Here is a 14357-nt window from a genome sequence, read left to right on the forward strand (position 1 = left end):
CTATAGCAAAAATCTCTTAAAAACAAAACAAAACAAAACAAAACAAGGTAAACTGACAAAGCTGGGAGATCTACAGGGGCCTTGAGGATAAGAATGAATGTTGAGAAAAACAAGAATGGACCACTTAATGGGGAGAGTGGTCCCAATTAAGAGAGCGGGGACTTTGTGGACAGGTGACATTGAATGTTAGAGCCCTTCCCACCAGGATGCTTTGACACTATGTTAGTCTCTTGGTACTTACACACAATCCTAGGAAAGTCCCCAGATTGACTGAGATGAAGTTTCTGTTACACAAGTAAAATGAGCTTAAGGTTGCAATTCATTTAAAATTAAAATCATATTTCCCCAATATCCCTATTGATTAGTTGAATTTCATTTTTCCCCCTGAATTTTTTTTATGTGGAGAGAAAGAAAAAAAGGAGGAGAGAGAGAGACAAGAATCTCTAACACAGTTTCAAACCTCAATTCAACCCCAAGCCCCTTTAGCCCCTGCCAGGATCACGGGCATGTGTGTGAGGATGCCTGGCATATACAAATCAACCTGGGAACTGAATCCTGCTCTTCCATATGGCTTCCAGCATGGCAGACTTCCCATGCTACTGCTGTGCCACCATAGCTGGGCTGGTTGGTTGAATTTCATATACGCTCAATAAGTAAGTGAAGGTTTATTGAATGAAAACACATATGGCACAATATTTTTAAATATTAACCAATGTTTGCGTTTGTGTCTCTCTCCAGTATTTCATTTCCCCCTTTCAGTTAATCTGTGATCATTGCTTTAGGGAATTCACAGGACGAGAGAAAGCACTACATCTGACTACTAGATACTCATTTAAAATTTCATTTTAAAATTCAAAAGAGAGGGACCGGCAGATGGCGCAATGGCTACGTGGCTGGACTCCCATGTAGTCGACCTTGGTTCAAGCCCTGGACCCGGTGGCTTAAACTCACGTCAGGTGCGTGTGCGTGCATGCCCAAAATCCTGAAAGGAGAATGGAGGAGAAGGGATTGTGGCGTGGCCATCCCCCTGGGAAGTGATTTCTTGCTTTCTGTCTCTCTGTCTCTATCTGGCGAGTGCACGAGCCCTATAGCTAAAACCTCTCAAAAAATATTTTCCTTAACTTTATTTATTTTTATTTGACCACAGAGGGACAAAGTGAGAGAGAGAAGGAAAGTGAGAAAGCAAGTCGCCAGGTCCAAGATTTGAACAGCAGTTGGCCATGTGGAAGTCCAGCACCCTTAACCACCACACTACCTTCTGGCCCCAGAAAGCCTCTATAATTTAAAAAATACAATGTCTTGCCCTGGATCAAAATTTACCAGGATTTCTAGAAGATACAAATTATAGCCCCATGGTTTGTGTATATATTAGGCCATTAGGAAAGTCATGACATATTTTTTAAATGCAAAAATGTGTCATAACATTCCCAACAATTATACATGCGCACACACACACACACACACACACACATCTTTGGTGCCCAGTAATGTTTATCTGAGAGTATAAAATACTGAGAAGAAATGGGCCAACAGGTGGCGTTGTGGTTAAGGATGCTGGACTCCCACATGGCTGACTGCAGTTCAAGTACTGGACCTGGTGACTTGCTTTCTCACTCTCTCTCTCTCTGTACCTCTCTAGTCAACTTATAAATAAAGTTAAATAAAATAATTCTTTAAAAATTTTATTTTTTAAAACTGAGAAGAAATGTATCTCATTTTAAGTAGATTAAAAGTAGAAAATAAAAACATATGTATAAAACTTGGTGGTGTGGTGGTTAAGGCCACTGGATTCCCACATGGCCAATCACGGTTCAAATCCTGGACCTAGTGGCTTGCTTGCTCTCTCTCTCTCTCTCTCTCTTTCTGTCCCTCTCTAGTCAAATTAAAATAATAAATAAATAAATAAAGCTAAATAAAATAATTCTTCTAAAAAAATAAATAAAATAAAAATCTCAATATTACCCATTCCCAAAGTTACTTTTGTAAACATTTGCTCAGACACTCTCTAATTATTATAATTGCCACCTGTGGATACATAGCCACTGAGCTACGCTGTTAACTAGTTCGTTTATCCTGCCTATGGGTGGAGAACTTTAGCAGAGAATCTCATCATACACTAGGTCTTCACTCTTCCCAGCAGGACTCCCTGAGTAAACAGTCTTCCTTCTCTGAGACTCCTGGTTCTTGACAGACAGCATTCCTGGTTGGCTATAGTAACTGGTAAGCATGTGACAAATGTATCTGATAGACCCACCTCCTGGGCAAAGGAGTCAGATTCTACATAATCCATTGCAATTTGATTCCCAGCCCCAGAAGCTTGAAAAACACATCAGATATGTTTGTGTGTGAGTCCAAAATCCTGACAGGATGGAGAAATGGAGAGAAAGTGATCGTGACATTATCACACCCCACTAGGTGGGTACCTTTTTCCTTTCTCTCTCTCTTTCTCTCTCTCATGCACGTGTACCCTCTAGCAATTAAAAAAGAAAAATATTTGAAAGGACAGAGGACTCCAAGCCAATAATCTCCTTCCTGTCCCTTCCCCACCCACTTCCCCAACAGTATTTTCACTGCCAGAAAATTCCACCAATAGATTTCATTTTCTCCAACTTTCTTCTATTCAGATAAATCAAGCATTTGTCATCATTCTTATCTTAGTAGGAATTAATGAAATGACTCAGTCTCATGGGCTGCCAGCTGTGGTCAGGGGCATGAGGAAGTTGGCGTTTGCCTAGGACACAGTAAGCAAAAGTTACGACAATTCCTGCATATAAACTACAAGGTTGTCATGTTTTCTAGCACTACAAAATAAGGGTAATAATGTAACCTCCTTAGTAGGGTTATTGTGAGGACTGCACAAGAATAAAGAGCATAAAAATGCTTAGGGTAGTACTAGATACACAGTAGGCGCTCAACAAATGATAGATTTACAATTGATTGTAATGACGACAGAAAAATGTCAAGAAATTAAATATAAATTTTTTAAAAGAACTGGGAGAGATGATTGTGGTAGCTTTATTTTTTATAGAATTATTTATTTTATTAATTATTATTATTACCATCTTTTTAAAAATTTGCTGTTGGTGTTCACCAGAGTGAGATAAGAGAGAGAGAAAGTGAGAAAGCAAGCAGCCAGGTCCAGGACTCGAACTGCAGTTGGCCATGTGAAAGACCAGACTTCAAACACCACACCACCTGCTGGCTCCCATTGTGATAGTTTTGAATAAAGTTTAATAAAAAAAAATAATAACCTCTCAATTCAGTTTCCATTGTCCAACATCTTTCTTTCTTTTCTTTTCCTTTTTCTTTTTTTTTTTCTTTTTTTTTTCTTTTTTTTTTTTTTGCCATAAGGCGCCTGAACTCTCCAGAGAGAGGCAGAGAGGGAGAGTGAAAAATAATACACACACCCCAGGGAGGAATGGCCACACCAATCTCTTCTCCTCCATTCTCCTGGGATTTGGGTGTGCATGCACACGTGCCTGATGTGATTTTTAAGCTACCAGCTCTGGGACCTGAACTGTGGTCAACCATGTGGGAGTCCATCATCCTAACTTCCACATGACCTGCTGACCGCACCCCCCCCCATTATTCTTGCTGCTTTGGAGGCTGTGTGAGAAACTTGAAAATATCTTGTGATTAAATTGTTTAGTGTACAGACAAAAACACTCTCATAGGTTGACAAATTTAATCTATAAGAGATTTGATTTTAAGAATTAGAACTTGGGACCAGCAGTTAGCTATGTCGCTGAACTCCCATGTAGTCTACCGTGGTTCAAGTCCTGGACCCGGTGGCTTAAACTCATGCTGGGCACGTGTGCGTGCGTGCCCAAGATCCCAAGAGGAGAATGGAGGAGAAGGGATTGTGGCCATCCCCCGTGGGGGGTGATTTCTCGCTTTCTGTCTCTCTGTCTCTCTTTGTCTTTCTGGTGAGCGCACGTGCCCTATAGCAAAAACCTCTCCAAAAAAAGAAAAAAAAAGAATTAGAACTTCAAGTTTATAGTTAAAATCCTCTCTGACCATTTCTTGGGTGATCTATTATCATCAGATCTCTATTTATGTGTGAACAAAGTAACAATATCATCTAACATAATGCCTACCCACCAGGGTTAGGTGTACAGTTGCTTTCATGATAGGAAAATTACCTTCCTGACTCAGTATCAGTAGCACATACCATTAAGCTACCTTTCCAACAACGGCAGTGGATCGTACATACAACTCTAGCTTTTTCTTTCCCCGTTTTTCTTTTGTGACCAGTAGCAAGCCTTTGCAAGTGTGTTGAGAGGTTTATGGCTGCAGTTTGGCTAGAGATAAAAAATAAGCTAATTGTCTCTGGAGATACAAGATCTTGGGAGCTGGCCTCATTAGCCTCATGCTCCAAACCACCCAGCTTCTCGGAATGACTTCCCTCGGGCTAGGGTTCTGGTTAGCCTTGTGAATTACATCAGATTTTACCATCACTGTATGTATACCTGTGAATTAGCATGAGCAGAAAAGGCAGATGCCTCTGCACCGGAAGCCATATGGGATGGGCGGCCAGCTGGAGTCCTGGGTGAGTTGGTAATCACTGGCTGGTGGCCCTGTCCTTTGCCAGCTGTTTGACCCTGAGTTAATCATTCATGGTCATCACAGCTTTTCCCAAAGGTCAACAATATTGTTAAAGTGGAGGGTTTCTCAGTTCTCATTCTCACCTTATTATTATTATTATTATTATTTTCTTTTACAAATTTCCAGAGGGAAATATGCACTAATCAGATAAAGAGAGAACGTAACCCTCAATGGGGCATGATCATGCCACATTCCCTTCTTCTCCATCTTGCTCTCATTTTGGGATTTTGGGTACCCATGCCATGTGCTGTGTGCACCTGATGTGTTTCTCAAGCTGCCAGGACTGGGACTCAAACCATGTGGTCAGCTATATGATCAGTTGTCTTAACCACTATGCCACTGGTTGGCCCCTCGCTGTTCTTTAAGATACCTAAGTTCTTTCTCTTCTTTCACCTCCCTTCCTTACCTCATCCCTTTTTCTGCTAACTACCACCCCACTTCAAACTTCTGGGGTTCAAGCCCCTGCCATTGTGTTTAGTACAAATATTTTATGCCTATCAGGTATTTTGGGCAAAGGAAAAAGAAGTTGAGAGACAGTGATCTAGATCCTTTTAAGAAAGTGCTGAGGGCCAGCAGGTGGTGTTAAGGGCACTGGACTCCCACATGGCCGAGCATAGTCCCGGACCTGGCGGCTTCCTTTCTCTCTTTCTCTCTCTCTGGTCACATGAAAATAAATACATAAGTAAAGTTAATTTTTTTTTAAAAGAAAGTGCTGAGGATCTGTGAGTACAACAGGAAGACCGAATCTATGTATCTCCACCTCTTGGTCTTTGTGTTCCCTTGACAGCCCCTCCTCTTCCCAGCCTCAGCATCACACCCCTGTGTAACATTTCCTTGCAGAACACAATTTATCCCTTCATAAGGAAGCCAGTTTCTCCAGGCTTGAAATGTGACCTTATTGGCTCCTGGGACAACTTTTCTTGGTTAACATACATGTGTACCTGCCAGAGAAAGAAAGACAGCAGAGAGGGAGAGGACAGAGGAGAAAGCACCCTCAACGGGATGTGATCACCCCACAATCCTCTCATCCATTTTTTCATCCTGTTGAATTTTGGGGGTATGCATACAAATGCACCCGGTGTGTTTCTCAAGCTGCCAAGACTGGGATTCGAACCATGGGTGGTCATGTGGGATCTAGCTACCTTAGGCTGGCCCAGGGACACTTTTTTAATGCTTCAAATTTTCCTACACATTTTAACCCGGATACCTAGGACATCTGTGTAAGAACTCTCTCTTAAATTCACAACCCTTTTGGCGGGGAGAGGTGTGTTTGTCATAACGCATATTAGATTCTAGGGGGATTCATTCCTTCCCTCAGTCGGAAAACCACAGGAGTAGATACGTCGATTTTCCATCCCTTAAGTGATGTATTGGTGGAAAGCCACAATCCATTACAGATGGGCGTTCCTGGAACAAGAGCTTTTCTCTGAGACCGATGACCCTCTTTCAGGTCATTGGTGGAATGGGAAGAACTCAGACATTTGCAGGTGGGCAGGCTGCCAGAGGAAAAGCCCCACTGTGTCACATTTTCCCCAACAACTCAGAAAACAGCACTCCACACAGAAAGTGGTTGCACAGAGGACAGAGGAAGGACATAATCTAAAACACTTCTCATTTCTTCCTGCTTGGAATAAACCCTGAAATTACCATCTTGAAGTCTAACACTGAAAACACATTCTCATCAAAAAAGCTAAAGGTCAAACCACGGCACTTTTTTTTTTTTTTAAGAAAGACTTTTGCTATAGGCCCCATGCGCTCATTGCAGAGACAGAGAGACAAAGAGACAAAAGCAAAAAAAATCAACCCCTGGGGGGATGGCCACACCTCAACCCCTTCTCTTCCATTCTCCTCTTGGGATTTTGGGTACACACACACACACCCAGTGTGAGGGGTTTTTTTTGTTTTGTTTTGTTTTGTTTTTAAGAGGTTTTTTGCTATAGAGTATGTGCACTTGCCAGGAAGACAGAAAGACAGAAAGTGAGAAATCACCCCCCCACACACACACAGGGTGATGGCCACACTGTAATCCCTTCTCCTCCATTCTCCTCTCAGGATTTTGGGAACGCATACACATGTGCCTAGTGTGAGTTTTAAGCCACCAGATTCAAGACTTGAACTGTGGTCAACTACATAGGAGTCCAGTGACTAACCATTGCACCATCTGCTGGTCCCCCAACTTCTATTCTTATCACATTGTTACCATAAACAAACTCCAGCTGCTTCTACTTGCAGGTCAATGAAACAAAAGGCAGAGACTGGAGGAAGAGGGAGTTTATTTCTGCAACCGTGCTACAAGGAGACAGCAAATATAATAAACTATCTCAAAAAGCACATATTCTCTGTATTTACAGGTACAAGATGCAAGCATGTGCAGATCATTTCTCATTTCAGAGTCACTCACTTTCCCCTGAGTAATTATCCTGGTTTCAAACACCTACTCCTTGTTTCTCACCTGACCATTCCTCAAACAGACCTCCCTGTGACTCAGCACGTGGTCAGATGGTTTTTGTTAGAGGCCTTCTTTAATTTCAAAAGGGCTGTCATCCTGCCTCAATATTACAGAGAAAGCCTTTATTTACCTGTTCATTTCACTTACTAGGTTGTAAACTCTTGGAGGACTGGAAGCATGTCATACTCATCTTCGAAGTTTCACTGCCTGGAGCAAAACAACTGTTCAAAATGCCTTTGTTGAGCAAGTGAACAAAACTATAAATGGTCATCAGACAGTGGGATCTGGCGATTAGCAAGTATTCGGTGGGGGGAAGATGCCTGGGTCTTTCAATTCTGGCCCTCCGCTGTTCTGTGTGACACTGAGTAATTACTTAGCCTTCTGAAGCCCAGTGTGTTAAGCGAGATTAATAGAATTTCCTTCACAGGGTTTTGAATCATTACATATAAAGCACCTAGAAATATACAGGCACATTAATGTTCAATATATGTACACCATGATTGTTACTGTTATTAATTTGATTGTAATTCCTGGGCGGTAATAATCTCTCTATTAAGAACGTGGAAGAAATTCTACATGAGTTCAAGTTTCTTAGTATCAGACAGCCTCTGATGGTGAGGAGACAAGCCAGATATACACCACCTAGTGGAGAGACAGCAGAATGACATTTAAAATGTGCTCATTGTGAATAGAGTTGAGACTGTATGTCCTCCCAAACTGCATATGTTGGGGGACCAGCAGTTGGTGTAATGGCTATGTCGCTGGACTCTGTGGTTTGAGTCCTGGACCCGGCGGCTTAAACCCACACCGGACATGTGTGCAGGCATGCCCAAGATCCCGAGAGGAGAATGGAGGAGAAGGTAATGCAGTGTGGCCATCACCCCAGGGCATGATTTCTCGCTTTCTGTCTCTGTTTTTCTGGGAGTGCATGCACCCCGTAGTAAAAACCTCTCAAAAAACAAAAACAAAAAGAAAACAAAAAACTGTGTATGGTGGGACTTGGTTGAATTGAAAAGTTGTTAAGTAAAAAATCTCTTCAAGATGTTTCAGGGTGGGGCCTGGTAGGGTCCTTATGACTGAGTTCTGCTGTGTTTATAAAAGAGGAAAAGAGACCAGAGCAGGCAGAAACATGTATCTCAAGATCCTGTCTGCCACCATTTTGTGATGCTTTTGGACCTTCATGAGTCAAATAAGCCTTTATTTCCTTAAAATCACCCAGTCTCAAGTATTTCCATAAGCAAGACAACAACAGACTAAGACAGCAGCTAATATTGGGGAAGTACTAAAGTATGTTTAAAGTATCAGGCATATTTTAGATATTTTGGGTATATGACCTTATTTCATTTTCAAAACAATTATAAAAAAAAGAAAGGTTTTTATTATCATTATTCTCAAATTTAAAGGTGAAGAAAATGAAACTCATAGAGATTAAACTATTTGCCAAAATTATACACTATTATAGTAGATGAATCATATTGCTCCAGAGGCCAGGATCTTCTCTTTCAAGTGGCCTCCAATGCAATATGCAGAGAACAGATGAACCATAGGAATGCAATTAAATGCCCCTACAGCAGTGCCTGATTTATGAGGACACGGCTAGTGTCGCCAGGCATTCTCAGCCTGTAACTGAGTGCTAATGAGATTCCAACAACCATAATCTCCAAATAATAGTCGTTCTTAGGCCTCCCTACAGCCCTAAATAAAGTCCTCTGGGTACAGTTCTGAGAGTTGAAGTCCATGATTTCTTTAAACAAATAAGGCAAGTCATTGCTAAATACTATATAGTCATAATCAAATAATTACTAATGTAGACAATTTATCCTAGAAGTCCTCTGTCAAAACTATGGTGTGTACAGCTTCGAAACTAAGGATGGAGAGGCCAGCAGGTGGTGTAGTGGTTGGGGCACTGGACTCCCACATGGCCATCTAGTTCAATCGCAGATGTGGCAGCTTGAAACTCACACAGGGTACATGTGCAAACATGATCAAAATCCCAAGAGGAGAGCAGAGGAGAAGGAATTGGGGCATGACCACCCCCTGGGAGGTGATTTCTCACTTTCTTTCTCTCTCTCTGTGTCTCCAACAAGTGCACTTGCCCTGTAACAAAAAATAGAAAAAACAAACAAACAAAACTAAGGATGGATCTCATATATTCTAGTCCACTGTTGGCCATAGCTCATGTCCCAAAGAGGCAATAATATCACTGGGTGTTTTTAAATCACAAACACTGCCCATTGTGATATAAATATTACTCTCACATTTTGTGGGTGAAACAGCTGAATTTCTGGAAGTTAAATGACTTGTCTAAGGTTATACAGTTAATAAAGAGCAGAGCAGGATTGAAACCCAGACTTTCAGCTTCCACACTGCCTGTCTGGCAATTAGCCGTTAGCCATTTGTGTAGAAAAGCTTGGGACAAGGACTGAGCTGATGGCCAGAAGTGGAAAACTGAGTAAGACATAGTTCCCGGCCTTAAGAATGATGACTTTTTAAATTCTATTATTCATGAAACAACAGTAATAAAACTAGTAAAAGTGTCCTTTGAGTTTGTGTACTTATTAAGTCCTAAATATACATGTGAGACTCAATTGAAGTAACTTAAGGTTAGTGTATCTGGAGACTATTCTTTTGGCTTTTGTCCTTATCTCATACTTTCTTCTTTTTTTTTAAGTTTCTTTATTTCTTTCATGACAGAGAAAGAGACAGAGAGACAGACAGGCACTCTCAGTAGGGCTCCATGCCACAGTCCTCCCCAGCCTTCCCAGCCAGCCAGGATCATCAGCACATGTACACGTACCTAGTGTATACATAACAACCTGGGAACAGACCCCCTGATCTTCCATGTGGATTCAGCATCGCTGAGCTGGGCCTTGCCAATACACCACCATGGCTGACCCTATCTCAGTATTTCTTCTTTTTTCACTGCAGTTGCCAGGGAGAGACAGAGAGGGAGAAGCACCCACCAAGGAGGTGTGGTCACACCAAAATCCCTTTGCCTTCCATTTCCCCATCTATTTGGGATTTGGGGTACCCATGCACATATACCTGGTGTGTTTTTCTAGCTACTGAGGCTGTTATTTAAACAGCAGTCAGCTATGTGGAATCCAGCTCTTAACCACTAGCCCATGGGTAACCCTCTCAGGGCTTCCTGATTGGGGATCATTTGGACCCCACAGGGCATTGGGCAATGTCTGAGGATAGTTTTGGTTGTTACAACTGGGGTGGGAAGAAGGTGCATGTACCAGGCAGAGTTCATGAAGGCTGCTAACTACCCCACGGTGTGCAGGAACAGCCCCCCAACCACAAAGAACTATCCAACCCAGAATATTGATTCTGCTGAGACTGAGACTCCTTGCTTCTGTGCTTGGAAAGCCTTGATGCTCCGTCAGTCTACAAGCAAAGTGGAGAGAAAGAGCCTCCGACTAACCCGGAGCCACAGACGTCTCTGCTACAGTAGTTTCAGCACTGAGATTGCTTCGTAACCCAGCTATCGCCTGCTCTGCTTTATCTGGATAAACACCACAGAGCTGACATCAAAAGCAGACAGGTTAGGAGTCCTGAGCACCAATGGTATTACTTAAAAATCACTTCACTAATGTTTCACCTAAACAGAACCACCAAACGAAGTGTAAAAGGCCCCACCTCCTGTGAAGTGGCACAAGGGCCAACATTAATATGTTTTCTGTATGGCCCTGTCCTTACTCTGTTTACTTAACACCAATAGCAACAGCTGACATTGTGGAGAACTTCCTGGGTACCAAGCACTGTGCCGATTACTTACAGAACCCTCCTTCATGATGACGTGATGACGTTATTTCCAGGGTGTCCATTTCCTCCTGTTGGAGACTCACCCTTCTTTTTTAAAGAGATTTTTGCTATAGGGCTCATGTGCTGCCAGAGAGACACAGAGACAGTAAGTGAGAAATCACTCCCCCCAGAGGGGATGGCCATGCTGCAATCCCTTCTCCTCCATTTCCTCTCAGGATTTGGGGCACACACCCACACATGCCCGGTGTGAGTTTTAATTCCGGGTCTGAGACTTGAACCATGGTCAACTATGTTGGAGTCTGGCAACATAACCATTAGGCTATTTGCTGGTCCCTGTCTCGTCTCATCCTTCTTAAGAGAGAAAACTCAGGGACCAGCAGGTAGCATAAAAGTTACATCACTGTACTCCCACATGGCTGACCATGATTCGAGTCCTGGACTCGGTGGCTTGAAACTCACACCAGTGCTTGTAAGTGCATGCCCAAAATCCTGAGAGGAGAATGGAGGAGAAGGGACTGCAGTGCGGCCGTCCTCCCTGGAAGACTATTCCTTGCTTTCTGTCTATCTCTGTCTCTCTGGTGAGTGCAGGCACCCTATAGCAAAAATCTCTCTCTCTAAAAAAAAAAAAAGAGAAAATTCACAAAGAGGGCAGATGCATCCGTTAAGCAACACACGGTCATCAGTTTTCACGGGATCAGACAAGAGAGAAATGCAGCCATCAGACCAGCAGCAGTCAATAATCACTTGGAACCTCCATCTGTCAGACCTGCTACAATTTTCCCAAAAGGTTCTTATCCTCAAGGAGCTCACAGAGAAAAAAAGAAAAAGTCACCTTCTATTCCAGCCAAGCTTACATCTAGATATCCTTACACTAGTTTAAGACACTCTATGTCCTTTAACAATTCCATACAAGAAAAGTAGTATCCTTTAAGCAAAGACATCATATGTAGGGAATTTGGCAGTCTGGGTCCAGTGCAAGGGTCTAGGCCCATTAACCTAACCAATGGGTCAGGTGAGAGTTTAGTTGTGGAAGTTGCTTTGCTCAAGAGCTTTGATTGTGGATGGAAGGAGGCAGGAGTCCACCAGCAAGACCACATGGTGACCTTTCACAAGCCCCGCCCTGCATGCAAAGGGGTTTCAGTCTAACATGCTTTTATCCTCAACTCTAATAAATGTATTTTTCTTGTCCTCAGTAATAAGTTTTAAAAACACTACTTTCACTTTCTATACCTGACACACGGTATTTCCTGTTCTGATATATTTCATTCCATTTTGTTTATCTAACGCTGGTCATGATTAGTGGGTGACTGTATGACCTGGTTTGGTCAGGACAGCCCCAGTTGATGCCTGTTGTACCTACATCATTATTTTTTTAAGGTCTTTATTTATTAGAGAGGCAGAGATGAGACTGAGACAGAGAGACAGCATCCCCAGCAGAGTCTGTAGTGTTTTTTTGGGAGAGGTTTTCACTATAGGGCACGTGCGCTCACCAGACAGAGAGAGACATAGAGACAGAAAGCGAGAAATCATTCCCCAGGGGGGATGGCCATGCCGCAATCCCTTCTCCCCCATTCTCCTCTCAGGATCTTGGGCATGCACGCACATGCGCCCGGTGTGAGTTTTAAGCCACCGGGTCCGGGACGCCAACCATGGTCGACTACGTGGGAGTTCAGTGACATAGCCATTATGCTAACTGCTGGTTCCCCCAGCAGGGTCTTAACACCACAATCCATCCCCAGCCTCAGCCATCCCTATCCAGATCATGGACATGCACATGCCCAGTGAACTCAGGGAGGTCCCCATACATGAACCCAGAATATTCTCATGGGGGTCAGCCTTGCAGAGCACCACATCTTACTGCTGGTCACTGCCCTCCAACCCTGTGTGTTGTTATCAATGTCCCCCTTTCAACCACTATGCTGATTTCATAACCTCAGGTTTGGAAAAGTCTTGCTGTGGAGAAAAGGGTTACAGCAGTGACGTGATGGAACTATTTTCACAGTAGAGTGAAGGCCCAGACCCCTGCAGAGCTGCTTCTAGAAAGGAGGCAGAAAGGAAATAGCTGGACAGGGCCTGCCTTCCCACAGTTTCAGAGCCTGCCAAGCGAAGCACACAGGCAGCAATGAGATGTCGCCCCCAAGTGGCTTCTCAGGGGATCAAAATGAGCCTGGGCCCCTTTACTCACGTGGACCACAGTGTTGACAGATGCATCTTTGGTTCAAAGAAGGAATTGCTGAGGCCTAGTGGTCAAGGGAACAGGATCCAACCACGGTTCAAATCCCAACCCCAGCAGCTTGAAAAACATGCCAGGCACATATGCATGCATGCACCAAATCCAGACAGGGTGGAGACGTGGAGAAAGGATGGTGGCATGACCAAACCCTATTGAGGGTCCTTTCTTTCTCTCCCTATCTCTCTTCTGCCAGCAAACACATATTATGGCAATTTAAAAATAGATCTGAGACACGTAGGGCCTGTTAAGGAATTCGGGGTGTATTGCATCTAGTAGCATTGAGTTGTTTCTGACAATGAATGGTTAAACCCAGAGTCTGAAAATATCATAATTAATTTTCATAAATGTCTGTCTAACAAAGATATGGTGGAAATAAATGATACTTTACAATGTGGCTTATTCATAATAAGCTATTCAAAAGTGAAAAAAAATTTGTTTCCTTTAACTTTAGGAAGAAATAAGAGGTACAAAATTTTCAGTAGCTGTGAATACCATTTCGAAATGAACAACATTCAACATTTAAAAATTTTGTTTTTTCTCTACAAGAAAGGAAAAATGTAATTACTTTAAATTGTCTTAAATATGGGACCAGCAGATGGTGTAATGGCTATGTCGTTGGACTCCCATGCAGTCAACCATGGTTTGAGTCCCAGACCCCAAGGCTTAAACTCACGCCAGGCACATGTACATGCATGCCCAAGATCTGGAGAGGAGAAGGGATTGCAGCGTGGTCATAAACACTACCAAGTAAATAAATACCCATTCTCATAATCTTACTCTTCTAAAACTTTTCTTGAAATATTGAATTGTCGGAAAAGTCATGACTTTTTTTCCCTATGTCTTTCTATGCAAAAATGTTACTTTTCTGACACATATATGTATGTGTGCTTGCATGCACACATGTGTGTATACACACACACACACACACACATATATAGTCTATACACACACACACATACATTTTGTTTGCTTTACGGTCTTTATCATAGGGCATGAGCACTCACAGAGTGAGACAGTGAGAAAGTGAGAAATCACCCTACTCCACACCCAGGGCATGGTTATGTAGCAATCCCTTCTCTTCCATTCTCCTCCTGGGATTTGGACAGGCACACACATACATCCATCCACCTGATTTTCAAGTTGCCAGGTCAAGGACTTAAGCTACAGTTGGCCATGTGGGAGTCCAGCGTCTTAACCACTGACCCACCTGCTCTTTAAATATTTCATTTTTACCCAGAAAGGGGGTAGTTTTATGCTATACTTTAAAAAAAAGGATTCATATTTTCTACTTGAAATGACTAG

This window comes from Tupaia chinensis, unplaced genomic scaffold, assembly GCF_000334495.1.
Source record: "Tupaia chinensis unplaced genomic scaffold, TupChi_1.0 Scaffold000362_1, whole genome shotgun sequence".
Taxonomy (NCBI): domain Eukaryota; kingdom Metazoa; phylum Chordata; class Mammalia; order Scandentia; family Tupaiidae; genus Tupaia; species Tupaia belangeri.